Source organism: Lichenostomus cassidix, chromosome 20 (assembly GCF_008360975.1).
Source record: "Lichenostomus cassidix isolate B80296 chromosome 20, HeHo_3.0, whole genome shotgun sequence".
Lineage (NCBI taxonomy): Eukaryota > Metazoa > Chordata > Aves > Passeriformes > Meliphagidae > Lichenostomus > Lichenostomus cassidix.
The window spans coordinates 12,187,126-12,211,518 of NC_139500.1; the positions used below are offsets into that span (position 1 = coordinate 12,187,126).

At 48.3% G+C, this 24,393-nt stretch overlaps 1 long non-coding RNA gene across 1 annotated transcript; it reads left to right on the forward strand.

Moving 5' to 3' along the window:
* The first annotated feature begins 216 nt into the window (after window positions 1-216).
* On the forward strand, window positions 217-7,053 carry LOC146428847 (uncharacterized). Its single transcript, XR_014855948.1, has 3 exons — window positions 217-443; window positions 4,197-4,286; window positions 6,840-7,053. It is a non-coding gene; the product is annotated as an uncharacterized LOC146428847 (long non-coding RNA).
* The last annotated feature ends 17,340 nt before the right edge of the window (window positions 7,054-24,393 follow it).

The window sequence follows — 24,393 nt, forward strand, 5'->3', positions numbered from 1 at the left end:
AACAGCTGGGAAGGGTGGGGAGAAGTTTGAGGCTGAGGATGGAGTGAGGTGGAAGGGGAAAGCATGAGAGACCTGGAGGAGGGCTGGAGACAATGGGAGAGCAGGTGAGAGGCTGGATGGGAAAAGAGTGGAAAATCCTCCGAGATGGATTGGGATTAAAGGTGGGAATTCAATGAGCAGGGGGGAGGAGAGAGCAGGGAAGGCTGGACAGGGATGGACTCAGCTGACCAGGACAGGGCAGGGTGGAGAAGACTGGAAAGCAGCAGATGGAAGGGAGCTAGAAGTTCCCTTTTATTATTTTAAGGACACTGTGCATATCTCATGGAGTTGATTCCCTGGGTGTCTCAGGGCAAGGTGAAACACCATCTCTGCCCTTTGGCAAGTGAATGTTGGAGAAAATCCTATTCCTTGGCAAGAGGAACTTAAAAAAATGCACATTGCAGGTAAGCAAGGAGCTCCTGCAGGATGGTGCCCTCACACACCTTGGCTTTACAGGATGTTTCTGGCAGGAAACTCAGCCTGAGCTCTCCCGTTTGAGGAAATACCAACCCAGTGGCCTTTTGCCTGGCAGAGAAATCCAGCATTTTGGGATTGTTCCTGCTGTCCTCCCCAAAGCCCTGATTTTGGCTGATTTTTAGAGGAACACCTGGCTGGCAGATCCCAAGCCCCTCTCACCTGGAGAGCCCCATGCTGCCTCTCCTCCCTGCTCCATCTCTCCCCTGGGACAATTCTTGCAGCTGGGAGCTGAAGGTCACTTGAAATGTCATCTTCATTGAGCTGCCTTGATGGGCTAATTACAGCTGCAAATGGAAGGGTTGCTAAACAAATTACAACCCAAATGCAATGTTTACCTTGGGAGAGACTGATGGGGAACACCTGCTGTTTTGTGGAATGGAAAAAAAGCGATGTTAGGGGTTTGAAATGCTTTTGCAAGGGCTTGTTTTGAAAGGATTTGTGCTTCACTGAGGGTTTGGCCACTGGAGAAGTAGCTAAAGCAGGGAAGGATCAGATCTGAGGTGTACCTGAGCATTTGCACTGTGACAGGACAAGGGAAGAGTGGAGGTAAAGGTGGGATATTGGGAAGGAATTTTTGGCTGTGAGGGTGGGCAGGCCCTGGCACAGGGTGCCCAGAGAAGCTGTGGCTGCCCCTGGATCCCTGCAAGTGTTCAAGGCCAGGTTGGAGGAGACTTGGAGCAACCTGGGGAGCACACAGCACTGGCTGGAAGCCCAAAGACATCCCAGCTGAGGTAACCATTGTTGCCATTTTGTTCTGTATTCAATTCCTGCTTTCGGACCCAGTTTTATTCTCTGCCTGCCTGCTGGTGCTGGGCTAATGGCTGGGCTTGATGGTCTGGGAGATCCTTTCTATCCCTTTCCAATGCTAGACCATCCTTTCCATGAAGAAATTCCTGCTGATGTCCAACCTGAACTTCCCCTGGCCCAACCTGAGGCTGTTCCCTCTCCTCCTGTCCCTGTTCCCTGGGAGCACAGCCTGATCCCCCAGCTGTCCCCTCCTGTCAGGAGTTGTGCAGAGCCACAAGGTCCCCCTGAGCCTCCTTTGCTCCAGGCTGAGCTCCTTTCCCAGCTCCCTCAGCCTCTCCTGGGGCTCCATTCCCCTCCCTGGTCACTCCACAGTGGATGATCTTTTTGTGCTTTCCCAAAAGAGGGACTGAGAGCTGAATTCTCCCCACCTCCCTCTGTGCCACTCTGGATTTTGCTGGACACTCTGGCTGCCCTCACCCCTGCAGCCCCAAGGCTACCCTCAGGAGAAGGCTCTGCTTGGGGTTTTTTTTTTTTTAAATTTTATTTTTGAACATGTATTTTTTCTTTCCTGCTCATACTTAAACAGTCCCAGAGTAAAACCTGCTGCTGGCTAATCCATGCTGCAGTGTTTGAACACAGCAGGACAAGGCCTGAAGTGCTGTTTTCCTGTAGGATTGGAAGGCTTTGAAGGATCAGTGCTGTGGAACAACCTCCACTCTCCCCGAGGGTGTCAGGCACTGATGCTCCAGACAAAGAGCTGGAACACAGCCTCATCAATAAACGGGAAATGGGAGGAGAGGGCAGGAGCAGCAGGTGACACTTTGGGGTGTCTGGGCTCCCCCAGCTCCCTACTGATCATAAATATTTATAGGAAATAAATAGGTTTATTTTATGAGATATTAAATCAATTTTTTTCAATTAGGCCTATGCATCACTACTGAAAAAATCTCAACACCCTTGATTTTCTTATTTTTTCCTAATTTTCTCAGATCTATTTACTACTTTTATATCATAATTCCATTCCTTATATAAAAGAGAAAATTTAATATTTTATATAAAATTGACATAAAATATGTCTTTAGCATCTTGTTTTTCTCAGCATCTGGGGGGTGGAAGTCCTCAAAAATCCAAGTTCCCTAGTGTGACTAACACTGTTTCCTGCTGAGCAAAAGCTGAGAGACACTGATTTCTCTTGTTATGGCCTTTGGATTCAATATGGGAAGAAGATCCAGAGAGAAACTCCCTGCTTCCCAGGGGAGCCTGACTGGCTGTGTTATCAGAGACACACACAGAGTACAGAAACTTCTGCTATCACCTCCCTGCAGCCCACTGCAGTTTGGGGAGAAACCACAAAAGTGCTTTTTTTCCCTTTTTTTCCTCCCTTTTTTCCTATTTATTTTCCCTTTTCTCATTCTTTTTTTTTCTTTTTTCATCGTTCTTTTTTTTCTTTTTTCGTTGTTCTCTTTCTCTCTCTCTCTCTCTTTCTCTCTCTCTCTCTCTTTCTCTCTCTCTCTCTCTCTTTTCTTTCTTTTTTTTTCCTTTTCCACAGCTCTGGATATTTTGGGAAGGGAGGAAATACCTGAGCAGGAAAATGAGAGCCCAGATAGTGGTTACAACTCCTGGCTTTGCAGAGGCATCCCTGGCTGCAGTTCTCAGTGATCCCAGGAGGGGCTGGGAAGCTCTTAGGGGAAATCTCCTCATTATGGGAAATCTCTTCCTCCTCTCCATACCAGAGAGAGATAGAGCAGTTCAGCCTTTCCTCCTCATTTAGCTGCATCTCTCAGTTCCTTTCCTTGGGAACCTTTTACAATGATTTCCATCCCTGGCAGTGTCCAAGGCCGGGTTGGACAGGGTTTGGAGCAGCCTGGGACAGTGGGAGGTGTCCCTGCCATGGCAGGGGGGGATGAGCTGAGCTTTGAACTCTCTTCCAATCCAAACCATTTTTTCCATTCTGCTTTCTCTGGAATTCATGAAGAATTCAGCTGGAAATGCACCTTGGTGTATCCTTGTTTCTCTTTGCTCCTTCTCCTTTGACTGGAGCCTGTTTGGTTTGGGAATTTGCTCTGTGGGAAGCAGAAGAGAAATTTCCAGGCTCCATTTCTAGTTAGGTGCCCAAAGCACTGGGGCATCAGTGTGGTTTGGGGGAAAAAATTCCAGAGGTGCCTCCAGGTCTGCCAGATCTTCCTGAAAGGATGGACAAAGAATTCAGTCACTAACACAACCCTCAGGCCCTGGCTGGGGTGAGGATGAATGATTTCCCTGCTCTCTGAGGGGAGAGCTTGCACCAGGTCAGCCTGCACTGCTGTCATTTGCCAGCCACAGTCCCAACCTGGTGCTGCTGGAGGAGGATTTAGTGTTTCCCAAGGTTTACAGGAAACTTTGGTGGCTTTTGGACAAGTCCCAGCTCTGGGCAGAGGTTTGAGGTCTTCAGGTGGTTTTGCTCTGTTGCTTTCAGCAGGAGAGGTGGAAGAAGAAGTGTCCAAACCGTAAAAGAATCAGATCTGTTGGGAAATATTGATAATAATCAAAGAATCCCAGAAGGGTTAAAGTTGGAAAAGACCTTTGGGATCATCAAGTCCAACCATCACCCACGTTCACCGCCAGCCCATGTCCTCAAGTGCCACATCCCCACATTTTTGGAATGTTCCTGGGGATAGTGACTCCTCTGCTTCCCTGCACACCCTGTTCCAATGCTTTATAACACTTTCAGTGAAGGAGTTTTTGCTAATATCCAATCTAAACCTCCCCTGAGGCAGTTTTAGGCTCTGTCCCCTTATCCTGTCCCTTGCTCCCCAGGAGCAGAGCCTGACTCCCACTGGCCCCACCCTCCTGCCAGCTAATAACATTTTCCTGCTTCCAACCTGCCTCTTAACACCTCCAAGCATCCTTTAATTATTTTGAAACAAAGCCAATGATTTATTCTCTCTGTCCAGGCTGTAATTGGTGTGTTTATATCTGGCTTTCCATGGACCTTTGCTTCCCTGTGGAAGAGGAGTGTGCCACACAACACGTGTGACAAACAGGTGAGGATTTCTGAAATTGGAGGAGATATTTTAAATGGAGAAATCTCTGCCCTGAGCCCATCAGTCACTGGTGGGGAGGCACTGGGGAAACAGGGGCTTAAAAACAGATGGATAGTACCTTAGGGGTGCTGGTTTGTGCTTCCAGGGCTGGGATCAGGAGGAATTCAGTGTCCCTGGTGATCCAGGAGCAGCCCCAGCTGGAGTCAGCACAGCCCTTGCACAGGAGCACAGTCAGTGCCCAGGGCTGCATTCCTGCTCATCCTGACAATCCCAGCATTATTAAAGCTGGGAAAGACCTCCAAGACCATCAGGTCCAACCTTTGGTTGAACACCACCCTGCCCACTAAACCATTTTGTGAAGGCTTTTTGATTTTTTGGCTTTTTATTTGACAACGGTGACCTCACCACTGTCCCAGGGAGCTGTTCCAAGGCTTTCAGTGAAACAAATTTTCCTGATATCCAGCCTGAACCTCCCCTGGTACAACTCCAGTTCTCCCATGTCCTGTGGCAGCTGCTTGGGTGGAGAGGGTGACCCTGACCTCACCACTACCTCTTTTCAGGTAGCTGTAGAGAGCAGAATTCTGACATCCTGTTCCAATTTCTGCCCCATTTCTGAGGTCCTGAGCACTTTCTGAGGTCATTTTCCCAATTCCATGACTTTGCTGAGCACCTTCACACCGTGGCTGTCTAAAGGGACTGTGTGTGAGGCAGGGCCTGATTTGCAGGGGGTGCTTCTCTGATTCAAAATGGGAAAAAATCATTCTCTCCTCCTCTCTGGAGTGAAGGCAAAGGCTCAGTGCTGTCCCTTGGAAGGCACTGGAGATGGGAGAGGAGCTCCAGCACAGTTTGGGGTTCCACAGCTGTACCCAGATGTGTGGGGCTGCTGAGCAGCTTCTCTCCAGGAGCAGGGAGGACACCCTGGAGCTCAGCCTGGTGCTGGTGGCTCCTGGGGAAGTGGCACAGACACCTAGCAAAGCTGAGAAGGCATTCCAAGGGGATTTTCCAGCCCTGGCACAATTTGTGACCTTGTCCTTCCCAGCTAACACAGTTCCCACTGCCCTAAAGAGGTGCAGAAGGGCAGGGAGGCTTTTGGGATAAAGTGAGGGTGTCACTGATTCCCCCAGGCCCTTCTAGGACCTGGGCACCTCTTTCTATCCTCCTGTAACTCGGAGTGATTTGTGTGCTTCTATGAGCTCATTTTAGTGTTTCTCTGAAAATCCACAGCAGTAATTTGGTAAATAGAGAATTAGCAGGACCTGAAGTACTCTAGCCCTGGCCAGCTGTAATTTGCTCTGGGTAATCACTATTCTGCTGCTTCCCTCTGCTAGGTCTGAAAGTGCTGGGAATTTAGAGTAGGAATCAATTAAACAGCAAATAGGTTTCTTTGTCAAAATCAATTAAGTCCTCCTCCCAGCCAGTGCAATGGTCTCCCTGGAATTTCATATTCTGCTTGGCTGCCGTTTCCTCAGCAGCTTTTGCTGGATAATGTTGATGTTTTATGGCTTGATTTAAATCATATGGATCAATGCATATGCATCCCTTATTTGGATTTTTCAATTACAGCCGTATATTTAGCCTAAATGAATTATCTGGGTTGTAGTTGCAGCTACACAGAGAATTTTTCATAATGCCCAATTCAATTTTTACCTTCTCTGTATTCATAAATGATTTCTTTGGAGAGTAGGATTATTAGGGTTGTTTTGCCCTTCCTGCTGGAGTCTGAGTCTTCCACAGGGGTAGGACTAGGAATTTTCAAACATCTTCAGCCTGTGGAGTCTACTTTGGGTGGAGATGCAAACACTTTGGGATTGTGCCTTGTGCTGCTGTGGGGGTGAAAATCATTTTTTAAAGTGATTTCTGGACTCCTTTGGCTCTCAGCCCTTTGCCCACTGTCCCCTCCCCACAGCTCTCCCAGCCTGAGATCCCTGACCTGGATCTGAGCTCTTCCTGCTCTATCTGGATTTTAAACCATCCTTTCCCTGCCTGCTGTGCCTCTGGCCAGCCCCAGTCCACCCCAAACCCCAAATGCCTTGGGCACTCTGGCCCTTGGCTGCCTGAGGTTCCATGGCACCCCTGAAACAGGACTTTGCCTCTAAAACCTCCAAAGGGTCTTTGTTTTCCATGTGGTTCTCCACAGATAATTTATCCCCAGTCCTTGTCTGGGAGAGGGAAAGAATTCTGAGTTTTAAGCCAAGCTGTGGCTCATCTTGAAATCAGGAGATAAAAGTTAATTACAGAGACATGGAGCTGTGCCAGGGGAGGTTTAGGCTGGAGATCAGGAAAGGTTCTTTCTCCAGAAGGTTCTGAGCACTGCCCAGGCTCCCCAGGGAAAGGGCACAGCCTGAGGATGAGGGAAAAACATTATAAAAAAGAGGAACTTTACTTGTATTTTATAGGATCGGAAATGAATAAATATTGAAAAGTCCAGAACAATGTGACAGCTATTTTGGGTTTGAATTTAACTCTAGGGTTCCAATTTTAATAAATTCAATCTAAAAAGGGGAAGAATTGCTAAAATGCTGTGAATGATTGATTTATCTTCCCATGTGACAGTCAAACCCAAACTTTTTCAAGGAACTGTTGAGCTTTGGAGAGCTGAAACAACACTCACTGTCCATCTCCCAAAAATCCAACTCTTGAATACTTCATGCGGCTCAAGGCATGGTTTTCCACTTCATGCAAAACTTTTCATTCTGAAAATAGGAGCCTGGGGTTATAAACTGCTCCAGAAGCTGGTGTCATCTGAATTTCCTTACTGCTTATGGGGATTTAGGGATTTCCATGTGCCCAGGACAGTGCTCTGGCCACTGGCAGCCCGAGGAGAGGGTCTGGTCAATCCCATGGTCAATCCTCCTTTTCCAGTCCTGGGAAGTTTTGTATCATCAATTCCCTGCTCTCTGGGGCAAAGCTGCTTCCCGAGCTGCTCCAGCCTCCAGCCTCCTGAGCCTTTCTCAAGCTTTTGGAATGAACAAGCACTAAAACTCCTCACAGCTGAGGAAACACCAGAGGCAGGAGCAGAGTCCTTCTCCTGGAGGGGACAGAGCTCAGCCCAGGGGCAAAATCCTCCCAAATCTCATCCATGCCCAGAGCAGGGACAGGGATTGTGTCCCAGTTCCACAGGGCTCTTCCAGCACCCTTTCCCAGCAGGTTTCCAGCCCCTCCTGCTGCCAGGGAGGAGCAGCTCAGCAGATTTCAGGATGTGGTGGAGCTCCAGCCTTACAGTGTGTGCTGCAGGGCAGTTTAATCCCTTGAACAAGGGGAATGTTATCAGGAATAAAGCTGCCAAAGTAAATGTAATAAATAAAGTATATATAAATGAAGTGTCATTTCAGGGTGTCCTTTGGAGCAGTTGGTGTGGAGGTGCAGGATGGGGTTGGGATCCCTCCAGGGGAGAATTCCCAGGGCAGCATTCCCAGGCTCACAGCTGGGCAACGATCTCTGTGATCCCATTGTGTGACTTCACCTTCTTCCCTTCCCCTCTCTCCCCTCACTGTTTTCCCTCTGCTGTTGGGAGAACCAGGAAAATCACCTTTTGGGGACCAGTTTGCTCTGAGCTGGGGGAGTGGGGGAATGCACAGATTTCCATTACTGAGAGATTCATCACTTTTATTGCTGCTGGGAGACCAAGGCATCCCTTTAACCCCCAGAATTCCCACCTGCCAGGGATTGAGAGGGATATTCAGACCCCTGCCTGCGTTAGCATCTGACTTTCCCTCCCTCCCTTGCTGCTGGGCTCCATTTGCAGGGCTCTGAGCAGCCTCTGCCATCTGTTAATTTAATAATTGCCTCATGTTGTCATACACACGTGCCCTAATGGAGCAATTTCCCAGCTCCCATCCTGGAACCTATTTCAGCTGTCAATATTTCTTTACAATGTCTATGTTTTTCAGGGTTTTTCAAAAACAATGGCATGATTACAATAACTTCAGTTAAGCCTGGTCCTTCAGCAGCTTGGCACAGTAAATATTATAAAATCCCCATATGTCTGGAACAATCTGGGAAGTTTTAAAATATTAAAGGAGCACATCCCCGTTCTTGCAAAACGGCAGGCTTGATGGTGCAATTATCCAGTCTATTAATTATTATCTGGTCTGCTTAGAAAGTGAAAACTCTTCTTCAAATGGCATGAATGGAGATGAATATAGATTAAGATGGTCAGGTTTATTTCATGTCCACTGCAACTCTAAAAAAACCCTAAATAAGACTAGGCCAGGATGCCAAATAAATGTGGGGGATGCCAGATGAAGAAATGGGTTTATTCCAGCACAGTTCTCTCTGTGCTGATGCTGCTTTTCCTGGTCTGCAATCTCACCTGAGGGAAAATAAATAAAACCATGATGCCACAGTCCTTACAGACATGGAGATATTCATTGTAGTGGGGAGGAGCTTTAGGCTATGAAAATCTGCAAGTGTAAATCCATGTTCTTCCCTTTTAGGGTCCTTTAAAGCCCATGGTGAGAAGCTGGCAGTTGGATGTCTCTCATTTCAGGCCTGGAGCTAGGATTGCTCCTGCCCTCTAAGGCTGATTTTAGTCTAAATGGGATTAAAATTTCTCTAAATTTCAAATTTAGAGAATCCTAGAGTGGTTTGGGTTCGAAGGGACCTTAAAGCTCATCCCATTCCACCCTGCCATGGCAGGGACACCTTCCACTGTCCCAGGTTGTCACCTCATTTTGTCACCTTCCTGTCCCTGCCAGGCCTTGTGAGGTCTCTCCTCCCAGTCCCCTGCAGAAGAACACACAGTTAGTTCTTGTTTGCCTTGTTGGAGGATTGTGCTGGGAGGCTGTGGTGAAAGGGGGAATTAAAAGCAGATTTCCCAAGCAAAAGGCAAGTGGGTGTTGGGCAATGCTTCCTCTCGAGGGATGTGAGTTCAGGATTTGCAGAGTGCAGTGAAATCCCCTGGGATGAGAGCTAATGGGAATGTGACAGCTATTATTATAAACTCCCTCAGCAAACTTGAACTTGCCCACATGTCTATTCATAAGCTCATTAGAAATCAATTCCAAATAATTGCATTATGCCCTTTGTATTGGTGGATTTTCTACAGTAATTGACTTGATAGAAAAAGACATCTCTCAGCTCAGCCAGGGGTTTATGCCCAACCCACTGGCAGGAGCTCTGCAGGATTCTGTGTGTGAAAGCATCTCTGACAGAGGGATTGGCAGTGAAAAGCAGCCCTGACAATGCTGCAATTACCAGCACCTCTGGGGCTAATCCAGCTAACAAAGTGTTTAATGCTGAGGGAGTTTCCTGAGGATTCGGATGCATCCATGGGGAGACAAGAAGTGCAAAGTGAGGATGTGTAGCTTAGGGTGAAGTTGGTGAAAGTGTCATTGCTGAGTTGAAATTTGAGATTGTCACCTCTCCCAGTAGGTCCTGGGGCTGGAAATAGCCAGGAGACACCAATGTTTATCTCACTACAACCCCAGGACTAAAAATGCTGCCTGTCAGCACCAGTGGAACTGCTCAGAGCCCCTCTGAGGTGTGCAGCCCATGGGACCTGCAGCCTGGGATTCCCTCTGGAGACAGCTCTGAGAGCTGGGGCTGCTGAGGCTGGAGGAGGGAAGGTTGTGTGAGACCTCCCAGCACCTTCCAGGGTGTGAAGGGGCTAAAGGGAAGTGGGAGAGCAACTCTTCCTCAGGAGCTGCAGTGACAGGACAAGGGGGAATGGGATCAAACTGAAAAAAGGGAAATTCAGATGAGATAAACACATTAAATTCTTTTCTAAGAGGGTGGTGAGGCCCTGGCACAGGGTGCCCAGAGAAGCTGTGGCTGCCCCTGGATCCCTGGCAGTGTCCAAGGCCAGGCTGGACAGGGATTGGAGCAACCTGGGACAGTGGAAGATGTCCCTGCCATGGCAGGGTGGGATGGGATGAGCTTTAATGTCCCTTCCAACTCAAACCATTCTGGGATTCTGTGACTTCATGATGACATTTTTCCAGCTCCAGCTCAGAGTTGTTCTTTGGTCCTGCAGTGCAGCCACTCAGCCTGAGCAGGTGGAAGATTTGGGGTTCATCACTTCATCACTTCCTCGTGCCTCTTAGGGCTGAACAGCTGTGGTTCAGAGGGATGTGGGATGAGGAATTGCACTCAATACATTCACAAGCTGAAAGGAGCAGCAAGGAATTGGGCATTCCAGACAATGGCAACTGAGGTCACAGAATCATGGAATATCCTGAGCTGGAAGGACCCACAGGATCATCCAGTCCAACCCCTGGCCCTGCACAGACAATCCCACCCTGACATGTTAGCATTGGAATCCTTCAGTTAGCTACTAAATAATTTTCCCCTGTCTAAAGTAGCATTTCAGAACTTTCTAAAATTTTATTATAAGATAATAATAAAATTGTAGAAAGTTATGAAATGCTAACTTTAAAAATATCTGAGTCAGGAAATGCCCAAGATTTGCCCTTTCACAGAAAGATAAACTCTCATATACAAATGTACAAAAAGAAAATAATCATCTTTCCTTTGAATGGAAATGTTCTGGAACGTCTGCTGGCTTGCTGAGGTTGCATTTCCAGTGAGTGATATTTTGGAAAACAAAAGGATTTTAGGAGAAACCTGGTTCCAGACACCTGGAATTCCTGCTGTAGGGCCAGGTAAGAATGACAGGATTCCCAGAAAAGATGTCTGGCCATCAGTCCCAATGTGTTGCTGTAGTAATGGACTGGGAAGGCTCATCCAGGATCTTTGCTGTAAGCTCCTCGAGGAAGCAGCTGAATTCCACAAACGTTTTGAATCCAGCCTTATTCAACCATGTGGTTCCAGGCACTGCTGGGGAGCTGATCTTTAAACCACTAAATGAACACCTGGAGGGAAAAGCCTGCTCCAGCTTCATGTACATCCCTTTTTTTTTTTGAAGCAAACAAGGAAATGGTGAAGTTGTGCCGAACAGAAACACATTGAAACCTGAAAAAATCAATTCCTTCCGTGGTTAGGAGGAATCCTTCCTGCATTCATAACAAAGCCAAGATTAATTGGGGAACACTGGTCGTTAGGAAGAAATGGAAACAAGCAGCCTTTTCATGGATACCAGAATAATTAACATTCTGCCTCAGCAATCAATGGCTGTAAGCAGCTTAACAAGGCAGCCTTTGCTGTCGGAGCAGCTCAGAACCAGAGCAGCTGGGCAGGATTTTGTCCTGGCAGCCCCCGGGTGATTTCCATGGTCAGGAACAGTACAAGCTCTGTGGAAGTTTCCAGGGTTTTTTGCATCTCGAGGGTTGGAAATATTGCAGCAGCACAGCCTCAGCCTCTGCTCTCCCCATGCCACAGGGCAGTGGGAGTGGAGAAGGAACCTCAGGAGACCGAGGTGGAAAATTCAGTTGCAAATATCAAACCCTTCTGTTCACTCAGAGATTTCCAGGCTGGAATTTCCTCTTCTGGTTTCGACACACTCATGTTGTCTGAACTTTAAATCTGGCTCTGGGTTTGATCATATTTAAGGCACCTGAACATTTTCCCCACATCTGCTCATCCCTTCCCATGATCACATTGCAGGCATCCTACACTGAGCCAGGAATACAAATAGTGTCAAAATACTGGTGAACCTCGAAACCCCCAGGGATGGGAGATGAAATGAAAATCCAGAAGCAGCAATAATAAATCTGAAATAACTTTGCTCGCAGTCCCATATTTATAATTTCATCTCCACTCTTTGCAAATATGTAATTTGCGGAGCAGCCACTTGGTAAAATCAGAGCATCTCAACATCTTAATGCATGGAAAAAGCCCCTCTGAGACCTCACCTGCATCCCTCCCCAGTCCTTCCACATGCTTCCCTCAGCACAAAACACAATTAGGAAAAAGCTGCGAGTTTGAAAAGGTGTTGCAATAAAATAAAAAAAGACCTCGGGAAGGCTTTGGAAGCTTGATAGTAATCAAATCTACAGCAGAAAGGAAAATCAATGCTGCTATCTTTATATATCAACATAAACATTTTTATTTCATTACAGCAGCGGGAAGGACAAAGTGTAATGAATCAAGAGGGATTTCAGGAGGGGAATGAAGATGAAACAACCCAGCTTGTCACTGTTCCTGGCTCGTGAAGGATAACCCTGTCTCTCCAAAACACTGTAAATCTTTCACCCTGAGAGCCTTTGCAGCCCCAGGCAGGAAAGAGTTCTGTGAAAGGGCAAATCTGGGGCATTTCCAGACCCAAAATTTTTCAAGCAGCATTTCAAAACTTTCTAAAATTTTATTATAAGATATTTAGACGAGAGGAAAACGCTTTAATAGCTAAATGAAGGATTCTGATGCTAATAAAGTGGAAATACAATCCAAAATATTCTTCAGCCTAGTACTGCCAGTGCATGGACAGCAAGGGCTGAGGCCAAGCTCAGGAACTCTTGAGAGCCAAATCCTCCCTGGCAGTGACATGGGACAGGTTCATGTCAGGGTGGCACTGAGCTCAGAGTGTCTCAGCCATGCCCTGAGTAAAATCCTGCACCCCTTTTTCATCAAACAAAGCAAAATGTTCCCAAATCCTCCAGCCAGGCTGAATGTCCTTCACTTAACAAGTCAACAAACGGGAGGGAGCAATGAATACATTTGCAGAAAATGGGTTTGGCTCATGGATGGAAGGACTGAATCACTGAATAATGGATTAATGTGAGCAGCCCTCATCTGAATGAGGGAAGGCAGATTCAGACACATGAGCAGGTCAGGCATCAGGAATTTTGGTTTGTGCAGAGTTGGGAGCGCAGGATGTCGACTCCATTTCAATTAAAAATAATCTTATTAATTCCTGTTTTAAATTGTATGGAAACAGAGCAATGTTCTTGTAGCTGTTTCAGAACAAAACTGCTCTGCTTGGCAGCACAGACTGAGGAGCAGCTTCCCCACACTTTGTGGGGTTGGTGGGGACACTGGGGACATGGGACACTGGGGACATGGAGACAGCTGCAGGACTGGGCTGCTGGTGGCCTTGCAAAGGTCAATAGATACAAAAGCAAAGTCCTGGCAGGAACACCAGGAGCCAACACTGCTGAATCCAGGGACAGATTTGCAGGAAAATGTCCTGGGGCTGCTGGTGGGCAGGTCAGGGATAAAGGGACACTGAGCCCCTGCCAGAGCTCTCACTGAAGGTGGCAGTGTGGTGAGGGAAGGGATCCTCATCCTCTTGGCTCCCAGTGCTAGTCCAGTGGGTTCAGCCTTCAAAATGGGCAGGGATGGAGAACAAAATGGGCAGGGATGCAGAGGCTGAGGGGGCTGGGTGTGTTTAGGCTGAAGAAGAAAAGGTGAAGCTGAGCTCTGTCCCAGTCTGCCATGGCCTGGCAGGAGGGGGATGAGGTGGCTCTTCCCAGAGGTTCCTGGGGGAGAGGGGAGTGTCCACAAGTGGGAACAGGGGAAATCCTCATTAGCCAGAAGGGGGAAAGAAAATCACCCTGAGGGTGACCAAACACTGAACCAGGGCTGCAAGAGGCTGTGAGAGATCCCAAACTCAGCTGGGCAAAGCTTGGAACCGGAGAGCATGGATGTCCAGCACATGTGGAGCTGGATTCAGGCCCAGCCAAGGGGAAGGAGGGCTATGAGCAAAGGACAGTCCCAAACCCATGGACAATCCCATATCCATGGACAATCCCCCTGAGGCTCTGACCATTCCTTGGGAGCTGCAGCACTTTGCCATGCACAATCCCAAAGCTCTGCAGGGCAGACAGAGGATCCCTTCTGTGCCCTGAGGGAATATTCTGGCAGCTTCCAGAGTGTTCATGGAGCTGTGCCAGCGGCTGGTGCCTCACCAGCCCCCCTTCCTTGGGGATGTGTGGAAAACCTGTTTTCTCAGTGTGGTAAGGAAATCATTTCCATAGCCTGGAGCATTTCTATCTCAGTGCTTTCCCACACCAGCTGGCCCACGAGCAAACTTCTGGATCCTTCTGGTGGCTTATCCTTCCCCCACCTCCTCTAGGCTCCTCCCACTCCATCCCCACTTCCCAACATTCCCCTCCTTTACTCCCAGGGCTCCATAAGCACCCACAGCCCTTTGCTCCCTGATCCCTGGGCTGAGAGATTTCTGCTCCACAGCTCCTGGAGCATCCCAGGATGATCTCTCCAAAGGAAATCTCTGCTGCCTGATGTGATTACTATCAAGGGAGAGCTTGGGAATGGCTGTTCCAGTTCTTGCTCCACCTCTGCACCAACACCTTTCAAGCCACTACCACCATGCAGGGCTCCTGCAGTGGTGTTATCAGAGGTGTTTCAGGAAAATCCACACTCTGACACCACTTATCCTCTGGGATCTGCCTGGCAGGGCTTGGAGGCACCCAGGATTTCCTCTGTGTCACTGTCCCCTCTCTCTTTTTAAATAAACATGACATCCCTTTTGCTCCTGCAGGCTGGAAACTTTCTCTTCTCTCCAGGGAGCTTCTCTCTGTTACTCCAAGGTCTCAGGAGGCTTTGGGAATAAAGAGTCCAACAAATTAGATTGGTTTCACTGAGTGGCTGAGCCTGCAGCAGGGATATTGGGGTTTTGTGTGCTGTGGTTTAATTTCTTTCTCATCCTGTAAGCTCTGCAATCTCTTCCCAGCTCTTATCCCTGAGAGCAATGTTGGGATGCTTCCCTCTGCTCTGACATTTTTAACTCCTCCAGGTCTGAGGAGGAAGTTAAAAGAAGGCTGCCTGCTCTGGGTTCTCTGCAGCCCAACATCTTGTGCTGATTTTCCCTTTGGAGGATTTGCAAAGCCTGGCTGGGGAGCCGATTCCAAGGGTTTGTGACACCTCAGTTGTCACAAACTAACAGCTGAGGGGTAATTTCCCACCTCCAGCAAACATCCTTGGACCCCATTTACCTCAAAGGAAGGATGTCCACACAGCACAGACACTTCATCTTCCTCCCAGCCACTCAGGTAGGAGCAGAGGGAGGCTGAGCATCCCCAGCAGTGAATCCATCCAGAACCCTCTCCCAGCATCATTTGAATTACCTCAAACAGAAATATGAAAACAGAAATCACTCAGAGTCCATGTGTTTCCTTTGGCAGCCAGGTTTCTGAAGGCACTGACACTCACACCCCTCAGCTCCAGGGATGCAGAGGTTTGGGAAAAGGCTGTGGGAAAGCCTAGAGCTGAGCTGGGTTCTCATCACTCAGCCCATCCCACCCCAGAGATGCTGGTGCAGCCACTCCTTGCAGCCTCCCATGGAGGATTCACTGGGTTTGCACCAATCTGCTCCAGCCTGCAACACTTCTAAAAAAAGTTCCTAATGAGTAAAGAGAATTTCCTGCCGTATTTTAAATGAATGGTTTCCTAGCAGCCACACACATGGAGAACAGTCAGTGTCTTTCTTTGCAGCACCTTTAAAGAATGTTTCTGCATCCTCCCCTTCTTGTGTCTTGTCTGGCTTGTGCTGAAAAGCCCCAGTTGGTTCACCTTCCTGCACAGGTCCTGGCAGCTAAAATGTGGGATGACTGCACGGATCAGGGATGTGTTCAGCAGCCTTGGTGTCCTGCAGGGAATTAAATTTGTGACTAAGAGATATTTTCCATCATGGTATCACTACAAGCTCAGCTGAGCTTCAGCAAAAGGACTGCAAACAGGGGTGATGGTTATGAGCAACAATCCCAAACCTCCTTCCCTTCCTTCAGCCGTAGCCTTTGGATTCATTCTACAGGCTGAGCTACAGAGAAAGGCTTCAGAGATGGAGTTGTTCTGTTTCTACATTCCTTCAAGACAAAAACTGCTGCAGAACCTGCAGAAGGAGCCCCGTGTGAGTGGTTGTGCAGTGCAGAGCTGTGAGCAGGAATATGGAATGATGCACACGCTGCTCTTCCCAGGAACAAGAGTTGCTCCAGGGAAAAGCTCAGTGTGGAGCCTCAGGCTGCTTTTCTGGCAGAGTATCTTGTAGAGGCTCTGCTAATGATGGACTCCTCTTGTTTTTACAGAGTTCCTTTGCTGAAGAGCTGAGCAACGAGGGCTGGAATGAACCTGGGCACCAAAGAAAGCCTGGAAATATCCCAGAGATTGCTTAAAGAACACTTTGGACACCAAATCCTGGAGAAAAATTTATGCAGTGGAGACCTTTGCCTTTTAAGGAGCAAATTGTAAACAATATCTTTTTGGAGTTAAAAATTGTTCTAATCTAATGATATCTGTTTAGTCAATGTTGGGAAGTAAATCAGTGTGTGAGTAGTAAAACAATAATGTACTTTAAATGAAATTATTAGTAAACAAATCAGTCTGGTAGGCAATGAATTCATGATACATTATTCATTGCTATTATCCAAAACACTCCACCAGCTCTCAGAGCCTGGCAATAAAGTATTCAGGATACACTCTCTACCATCCCAGCAAGCAGTCTCTAATGTGATATTAAAGTTAAAAGAGAAGTGAAGTATATTCCCCCAAAGCAAGGTTTTTGAGTAAGCCTGGAATGAATCCATCTCATACTTCTTTTTAAAGCTGGGTTTATTTTTTTTGGAGGGACTAAAGCACTTTCATTACATCTGGAATGACACTTGTTCCCCACTTGGGTCCTGTTACAAGCTGTGAATTTCTCCCAGGACGGCTGAGTGACACAGGAGTGGATTCTGTGCCAGGCTGGTCCTGCTGCCTCCCTCATCCCCACTGTGGAGCCTGGAAAGGCTCACCTGACCCCAGCTGCCTCCCCACTCCATCAGCAGGGCTGTGTCCAGGCTTTTCAGAAGGAAAAAGCCCCATGAGGCTGAGAGATGCTTGACAAGACCTTCCCTGGCCAGTTCCTGCCCTAAATCCTGGTCCATGCTGGAATGGGAAGGAATGGGAGCAGAAGGAAAGATGGGGAGTGGCTTTCTGCTCACAGCCAGGAGACCCTGGAATTGCACCCACAGCCACTCCCTGATGCATTTTGAAGCCTCAGGAAGCTCTGCCCTGCATGGTGTGGGGAGAACATGGATAATTTCATTGAATCATTCCATGGTTTGGGTGAGAAAGGGCTTAAAGCCCATCTTGTCCCACTCACCTGCCATAGGGAGGTGACACCACAGGGAAGGGACACCTTCCACCATCCCAGGATGCTCCAAACCTCACCCAACCTGGCCTTGGACACTGCCAGGGATCCAGGGGCAGCCACAGCTTCTCTGGGCACCCTGTGCCAGGGTCTCCCCACTCTCACAGGGAACAATTTCTAAATCTCTCCTCTTATGGGTTAAAACCATTCCCCCTTGTCCTTTCACCACCTGTCTGTGTAAAAAGTCCCAGACACTGTGGGGAGGTTTTTTTCTTCCACAGCTAATCTTGGCAGGATAAAATCACTTCCCACAGTGGCTGTGGAATGCTGAGGTCCTGAAAGGCTGAGGCCAGTTGGTCTCCCTAGGAACTGAGATGCATTTTCAGTGCCTTGCCTGTTCTCTCTGTGCAAGACTCTGAGTGCAGAGGTGTTCTGACTGCATGCTCAGCAGTCAGGGCTGTCTGAAACATAAATCAGGCCATGCCAATGGTGAGAGGGATAGAATGAGGTGGAGAAAGGGCTCCAGGCCCTGCCCTTTGCTTGACAAGCTCTCCTGGAAAAGATCTCACAGCCCTTCCATTGCCACTGGGATGCTCAAACTAAAAACCACAAAGCATGGAGAAACATCAAGTCAGGAGAGTGGGAGAACATGAAAACAACTGCAGAAAAATAGCAGTAATATCCAGATAAGGAATTGAGAAGACAATGCAAACATTGGTTGCATGGGAAACCACAAGGAGTTAAAAAGGTGTAGGAGCAGCTTGCAAAACCCTAAAGACCCTATAAAAGGATTCAGGAGCTGTTGTTCTGACAGCCTGTGAGACCTTTGACAACCCAGGTGCAAAAGGAGGCTCAGAGAAGGCAAAGCACAGCAGGAAAACACAGAGCTCGTGTTGCATCCATGCCCAGTGAGGCTGGGAGGTCAGAGCCTCCCTGCCCAGGCCACTGGTCATGGATTGAGGCATTTCTGGATGAGGTGACAGGGAAAGGTGACAGGAGGAGCAGCAGCAGATTGCCAGGGCCAGATGGTGACATCCATGTGCTCTGGGGATCAGGGAGGAGGAACTGAGCTGGGCACTGCAGGGTGGAATCTCCTGCTCCAGACTGCCCCAAGCCCAGCCTGAGAGCTGACAGCTCTGCTGCTATTTCATAAAAAGAGCTGGAAAGGTCCAGGGAGTGCCCTGGCTGCCATCTGCAGCAGGGAACTGGGTGGGAGTGTTCCAAAGGCTGGGGTGAGGAGACACATGGCTAAATGTGGTCTGCTAGGGATGGTTTTTGCTTTCCTTTTTTTTTTGCCCCCCTGATTTTTATCTTTTTAGAAAACTCACGCCTCAAAAATCTCCAAAGGACAGTAAAATCCTGCTTGAGGTGTAGATGGTGAAGAGGGGAACAGTTTTATTGTCTCTCCCAGGATCTCTTCCTGGGTGACAAACCCAAGATCCAGAGAAGGCTCCTCTGCCTCTGTGGGCACTTTTGCTGGGAAACTCTTCTTGCAGAAGCAGCAGAAGCAGGAAGTTTACCATTGGTTCAAAAATTACTCAAATTCATGGAGAGAAGAATCCATGGAGGGCTGTTAAATATAAAAGCACCACCTCTGTCTCAATGCTGCAGATCTCTGGAGGGTAGGAAATAAATCAGGAAATACCTAAATTTGCTGTTCTTGTACAAACCCCTGGATTAAGTGCAGGAATAATAATTGGAATATTTTGCCCATTGAGCTCAATGAGTGGTTATTGATCCTTGGCTCATTTCTAAGCAGCTAATTGTGAGTGTTTGCTATTAGCCTGTTGCATTAAGTTTATCAATGCAATTATACAACACAGTGCTGTATTTATAGATTACTTCCACTGATTGAATACTTGTGGCATGCTTACATTCTTTCACTTGTTTCTGACAAATATTTATAATTCAGCTTTATCTGGGGCTGCATAGATGCTGTTCTGTAATCATTAATAGAGCTGAAGGAGCAATAAAATGTAATGGATAATTTATTTAATGAATTTGGCTACTTCTTCTGCTCATCAATTTTTTTTTGCCAGCAGTTTGTGTCGCATGCTTGTTTGTTATTTAAAAATATTGGGTGACTGTAAATGTTCCTTCCTGCTCTGGGAATTGTTTGTCTTTGATCCCCTCTGTGGCTCTTTGCTGGTCCTGCTCTGCTATGTCCATGTCTGGCTCTCAAATATGGATCATTGCTTTGAAGTTCTCTAAAAGCTGACATTACCCCTGATTTTCAGGGAATATGAACCCAAAATGCAGGCCTAAATAAAGGAGTTGGGTGATCTCTCAGTGATAAAATATCTACATATTCACAGGGATAAATTTCTGCCATTTCTGCTCCACTCTGAGCACCACATGGGCACATCTTTCTCCAGACATGATGGTCCCTGCAGGGACTTGGGCTGTGCTGGGTTTGCTGCTGCTTTTCCTCCTCCCAGCCCTTGAGGATTTGCTCTCCATGGTGGCATTTCCACTGCTATCCAAGAAATGGGAGAAGAGGAAGCTGCAGGACAACACACAGTATGGAGAAGGGCAGAGGGGCCACATGTCCAACCAGAACCCTCCAGAAGCTGCTGGCTGCCCTGGGAATTGCTGTGGGGACAGAGAATCCTGAGCTGGAAGTGTCCCACAGGGATGGTGGAGGATGAACTCCTGCTCAGGCTGTCTCTGGGAGCACAAATCAGCAGCACAGAGACAAACCAAACATCACTGCAATCTCTCCCTGTCCTCTCTCTCCAAGGCTCTCAGGTAGTTGCCCTGCAGGAGCCAGGAACATCAGCACAGCCACATATCCCAGCTGGTTTTCCATGGGATAAATGGATGGGAATGAAGAGAAAACAAGCAGCAAGCCCTGCCAGCAAACCACAGCCTGATCCTGGCAGCATTCCCTAACTCCTTTCCTTCAGGCTGTACTTCCTGTCCCCCTGAGGGGCTCATCAGACCCCTGATCATCACCACTGCTCCTGGCCTCCATGGGAGAGTGGCCAGGCATGGGCCAGAGGAGAGAAGATGAGAAAGGCACCAGGTAGGCAGGTTTGGGGGGGCAGACAGGATTTCCATCTGCTGTGCTCAGTGCTCACGTCAGCACAGAGCCCTGGGGTGTGCAGCACTGCGTCAGGATTCTGACTTCACTCCTCACCTTTGCTGTGCCCTCGTGCTGGAATTCAATAATGTGCTTTGGGAGCCGTCAGGAGCTATAAAACTTGTGCTCCTGCTTGTTTTCCTGCAGTTGGAGAAATCCACCTGAAATCAAATACAGGGGGGAAATCCTATTATGGAGCCACAATATCGTAAATTGAGCGAGGGCAGGAATCCTGTGCCCCTTGCCCTGCTGAGAATGAGCTCTTTCATTGAGCCCAGAGGAGGCTGGGACAAAGTCAGGAGAGGTAAATCACACCAGAGCCTTGGAGAGAGAGGACAGGGAGAGATTGCAGTGATGTTTGGTTTGTCTCTGTGCTGCCACCCTGCTGATTTGTGCTCCCAGGGACAGCCTGAGCAGGCGTTCATCCTCCACCATCCCTGTGGGACACTCCCAGCTCAGGATTCTCTGTCCCCACAGCAATTCCCAGGGGAGCCAGCAGCTTCTGGAAGGTTCTGCTTGGACATGTGGCCCCTCTGCCAGGGATGCACAGGGTGGGATTGCTGGGGTGTCTCTGCAGGGCCAGGAGCTGGGCTGGATGATCCTGTGGGTCCAGCTCAGGATATTCTGTGATTCTGTGATTTCTCCCCAAATCCAGGCAGTGTCACTCATCTCCTGGCCAAGAGAGGCCAGCTGGAATGAGGCTGGAGCCCCAGGACACGAGGACAGTGCTATCAAGAAGTGTTTTACCATTTCCACAGCAAGTCTCTCATTAAGCTCTCTCCACACACCCTGTTCCAGACTGGCTTGTGGATAAAATTGACCTTTAAAAAGGGAACTGAGATACCCAAGGGGCTGGACATGTCCAGGACTGGCCAGCAGGTGAGCATTAATCTGAGAGATAAATTTTTAATGCTGCAGCTTAACCCCCCCAGTTGTCTGCAGGATTTATTTCTTCACCTCTCTTGGTCCTGCACCTGACAGAATTGCAGGAATGGTGCTGCAGTGATGGAGGACAGACAGGAATCTGTCAGTGTGCATCTCCAAGGCTGGTGGCTGTGCCCTGGATGGGGTCTGAGGCACCTGGGGTCTCACTGCTGGGTCCCTTCCACCATCATCTGCCTCCCCGAGTGTTGGATTCCCCAGGAAATGTTGGCTTTCCCTGATAATCCCAAAGTGCCAACCTCAGCTCCATGAGGAAAATGAAGCTCAGACAATTCACAACTCTATGGATCCAGGAGCAGGGGTTTTATGGATCTTTTCACAAACACACTGCCAGGACTCATGATTTGGGGAGGAACATGGGCTGCACCACAACCTCATCAGCCTCTCCATTCACTCCTGTGGAAAAATCTCTTTGCCACAGTGAGAAAAATCATCTGCAAACAAGTGGAAATGGCAGAGTGTCACCCTGCCCCAGTGCCATGTGTGACCAAGGGCTGGCTGCTCACCATGGGGAGGGAGAGAACATCCCACAAAGCCAGCTCAGCACAGAGCCAGGCACATCCCTAAATGCCAGGCTGCAGCCACGAGAGCAGAGCAGGAGCCTTCCAGCAAACTGCATTGTTTAACTCCACACTCCATAGTAAATCACCCTCTTTTTAATGGAGCTGCTGTGGGAAGAGAGATGGAGACGTAAAAGGGATGAAAAATCCGTATTTTGCATTTTGCCAGAACGAGCTGCTGCTAATTGTTCGTGTCCAGCGTGTGCTCCTGTTCATGCCACAGTTTAGTTTCACAGCTTCTAAATTAGTTGGCTCTGGAGCAAACCCTCCCCCAGCACCCACACAGCTCCTGCTGCTGCCCTCCTGATTAGCACTGCTCTGCAGACAGAGGATGTCCTTGAATGAGGCTGGTCCTGCCTATTTTTGTCTCCAAGGGGATGTGTTTCTGTCCATTTGCAGCATCCAGGAGGCTGCTGGCACCTTGGACGGATCAGTTCCCTGTTCACCTCCACCTGCCCCATCTTCCCTCCTCCCTGAGCCTCATTCGGGCTTCCCAGCCCCTGGGGCTCAGCATGGTTGGTTCTCCTGCACGTGGCAACCACAGCCATGCTTCATCCCTGCCATCCAACCCCTTGTCCAGCTGTCTGTCCCAAACTTTCTCTGGCCACTGGTTCTGGGCGTGTTTCCTCTTCCAGACCGTGGGTGTGTGGGCAGCAGCTGTGCTCCAGCCTTTCTGGGAGCTGATTAGTTGTTAATTCCTCCTCTCCTGTGCCAAACAGCTGCTGATCTCCTCCTGGAAGTGTCCAAGGCCACTTGGATGGAGCTCTGAGCACCCTGGTTTAGTGGAACATGTCCCTGCCCATGGAAGGAAGTTGGATCAAGATGGTCTTTAAGGTCCTTCCCAACCCAAACCATCCCAGGATTCAGTGATTCTCTGTTTTCACCTTTGAAAACACGAAATTCAGCCTCATCAGGCTTCTCCCAGCAGCTGCAGGGCTTTGGGCAGGATGAGGAGCAGCCTGAGCCCGCTGGGACTGACTGAGCTCCTGAGCAGCACAACCAGAGCAGATCCCTGCTGATCCTGCCAGGGAGAAATGCTGCATTAAAGCAGCAAATATCCAATGTGCATTGCAAATGAAGAGGTTTTTCATTTCTGTTCTAAAGGAGGAGAAATATCGCCAAGCCTAGTTAATAACACAGGAAAGCTCTTGTGGTTATCAGGGATCTTCAGCTCTAATCCCCTCTGATAACAGTAAATTGAAGCAGCTCCTCTGCCGAGGTTTTTCTGTCGCTGGATCATACCCATATAACAAGAGAAATGGGCACTGCCTCTCCTATTTACCATTCCTTCATTTAAATAAGTTTTTAAACTGCACTTTCCTCCCTTCAGAGACATCTGATTTACTGCATTTTAAACAGAAACCACTCCCGCAACAATACCTCCTTCTATCAGGATTTGTAATCAGGCTGTTCCTGTTGAACTGTTGTTATTCAAGTTATTAATTTGTCATTTTGCACGGAGTCTGATCACACAAAGAGATGAGCAAGAGGGTCTGTGCACCTGCAGGCAGAGCAGGATGGATTTAATTAGAGCAGAGAAAGCTGCAGGTTTGATTTTGTGTTTGTGTTGTTCATTTGGTTTTTCCTCAGCCCAGCATTTTAAGAGCTTACACAGCAATCGGCATAAATTACTATGCACATTTGTACTTAGGTTCTTACACCTAATTTGATTAATGATAATGACTTTGACAGGGTAGATGGAGAGGGACTTTTCACAAAGGCATGGAGTGACAGGACATGGGGAATGGCCTGAGGCTGAAGAAGGGCAGGATTAGGTGAGAAATTGGGCAGAAATTCTGGACTTGAACATTGATTTGAAGACCATTTCCTTGCTTTGGGGCTGCTGTCCGTGCAAGCAGGGAGGTGGAAACCTTTGCACTGAACATGATTTTTGTTTCCTGAGCTCAGCTCCTGCCCAGACCAAGCTCCTGCTGGTGGGAATTTTCTGGGGCAGGTTTGATGTCCCTCTCAGGAACCCAAGCCTGCCTGGTGACTCAGACCTCTCCAAGTGCTCCAGGCACCTTCCCTGCACTTTCTGGCTGGCACAACAAACTGAAGTTTTCCATCCATTTCTTCTGCTCACAGTTCAAGCCCAGCAACCATCTGCAGTTGGGCTTTGCACCAGGAAAGGTGTTAGGAAGGGTAGAAAGATTGATTAGAAGAAGCTGACATTTTTTAATCCCCATTTCTCTTTCACACTTTCACTCTTTTACTGGGAGAAGAGTGCAGCACTGGGACAAATCCTGGAGGATCACTGTCCCTGGAGGCTTTTGAGGCTCAGCTGGGTGAAGCCATGGCTGAGCTGCTCTAGTGTTTGTTCTAATCCTCCTTGGAGAAGGATCTTGGACCAGAGAGCTCCAGCATCCCCCACGGCTGGCATTCCTGTGCCTCTGGGCAAAGCCAGCCCCAGTTTGTGCCTGAAGAGCCTTCGGAGGAGTGACTTTGTTTGGATAACAGAAAAGAAAGCTGAGACTGTGATCCCACTTTCCCAACATGAATTTAAAATAAAGAAAAAAGGAATTCTGGCAGGGAGAGAAGCCCCGTTTTTATTGATGCTGCACAGAGGCAAGTGATTTTGCATCTAGTTTTAGGAGAGCAGTA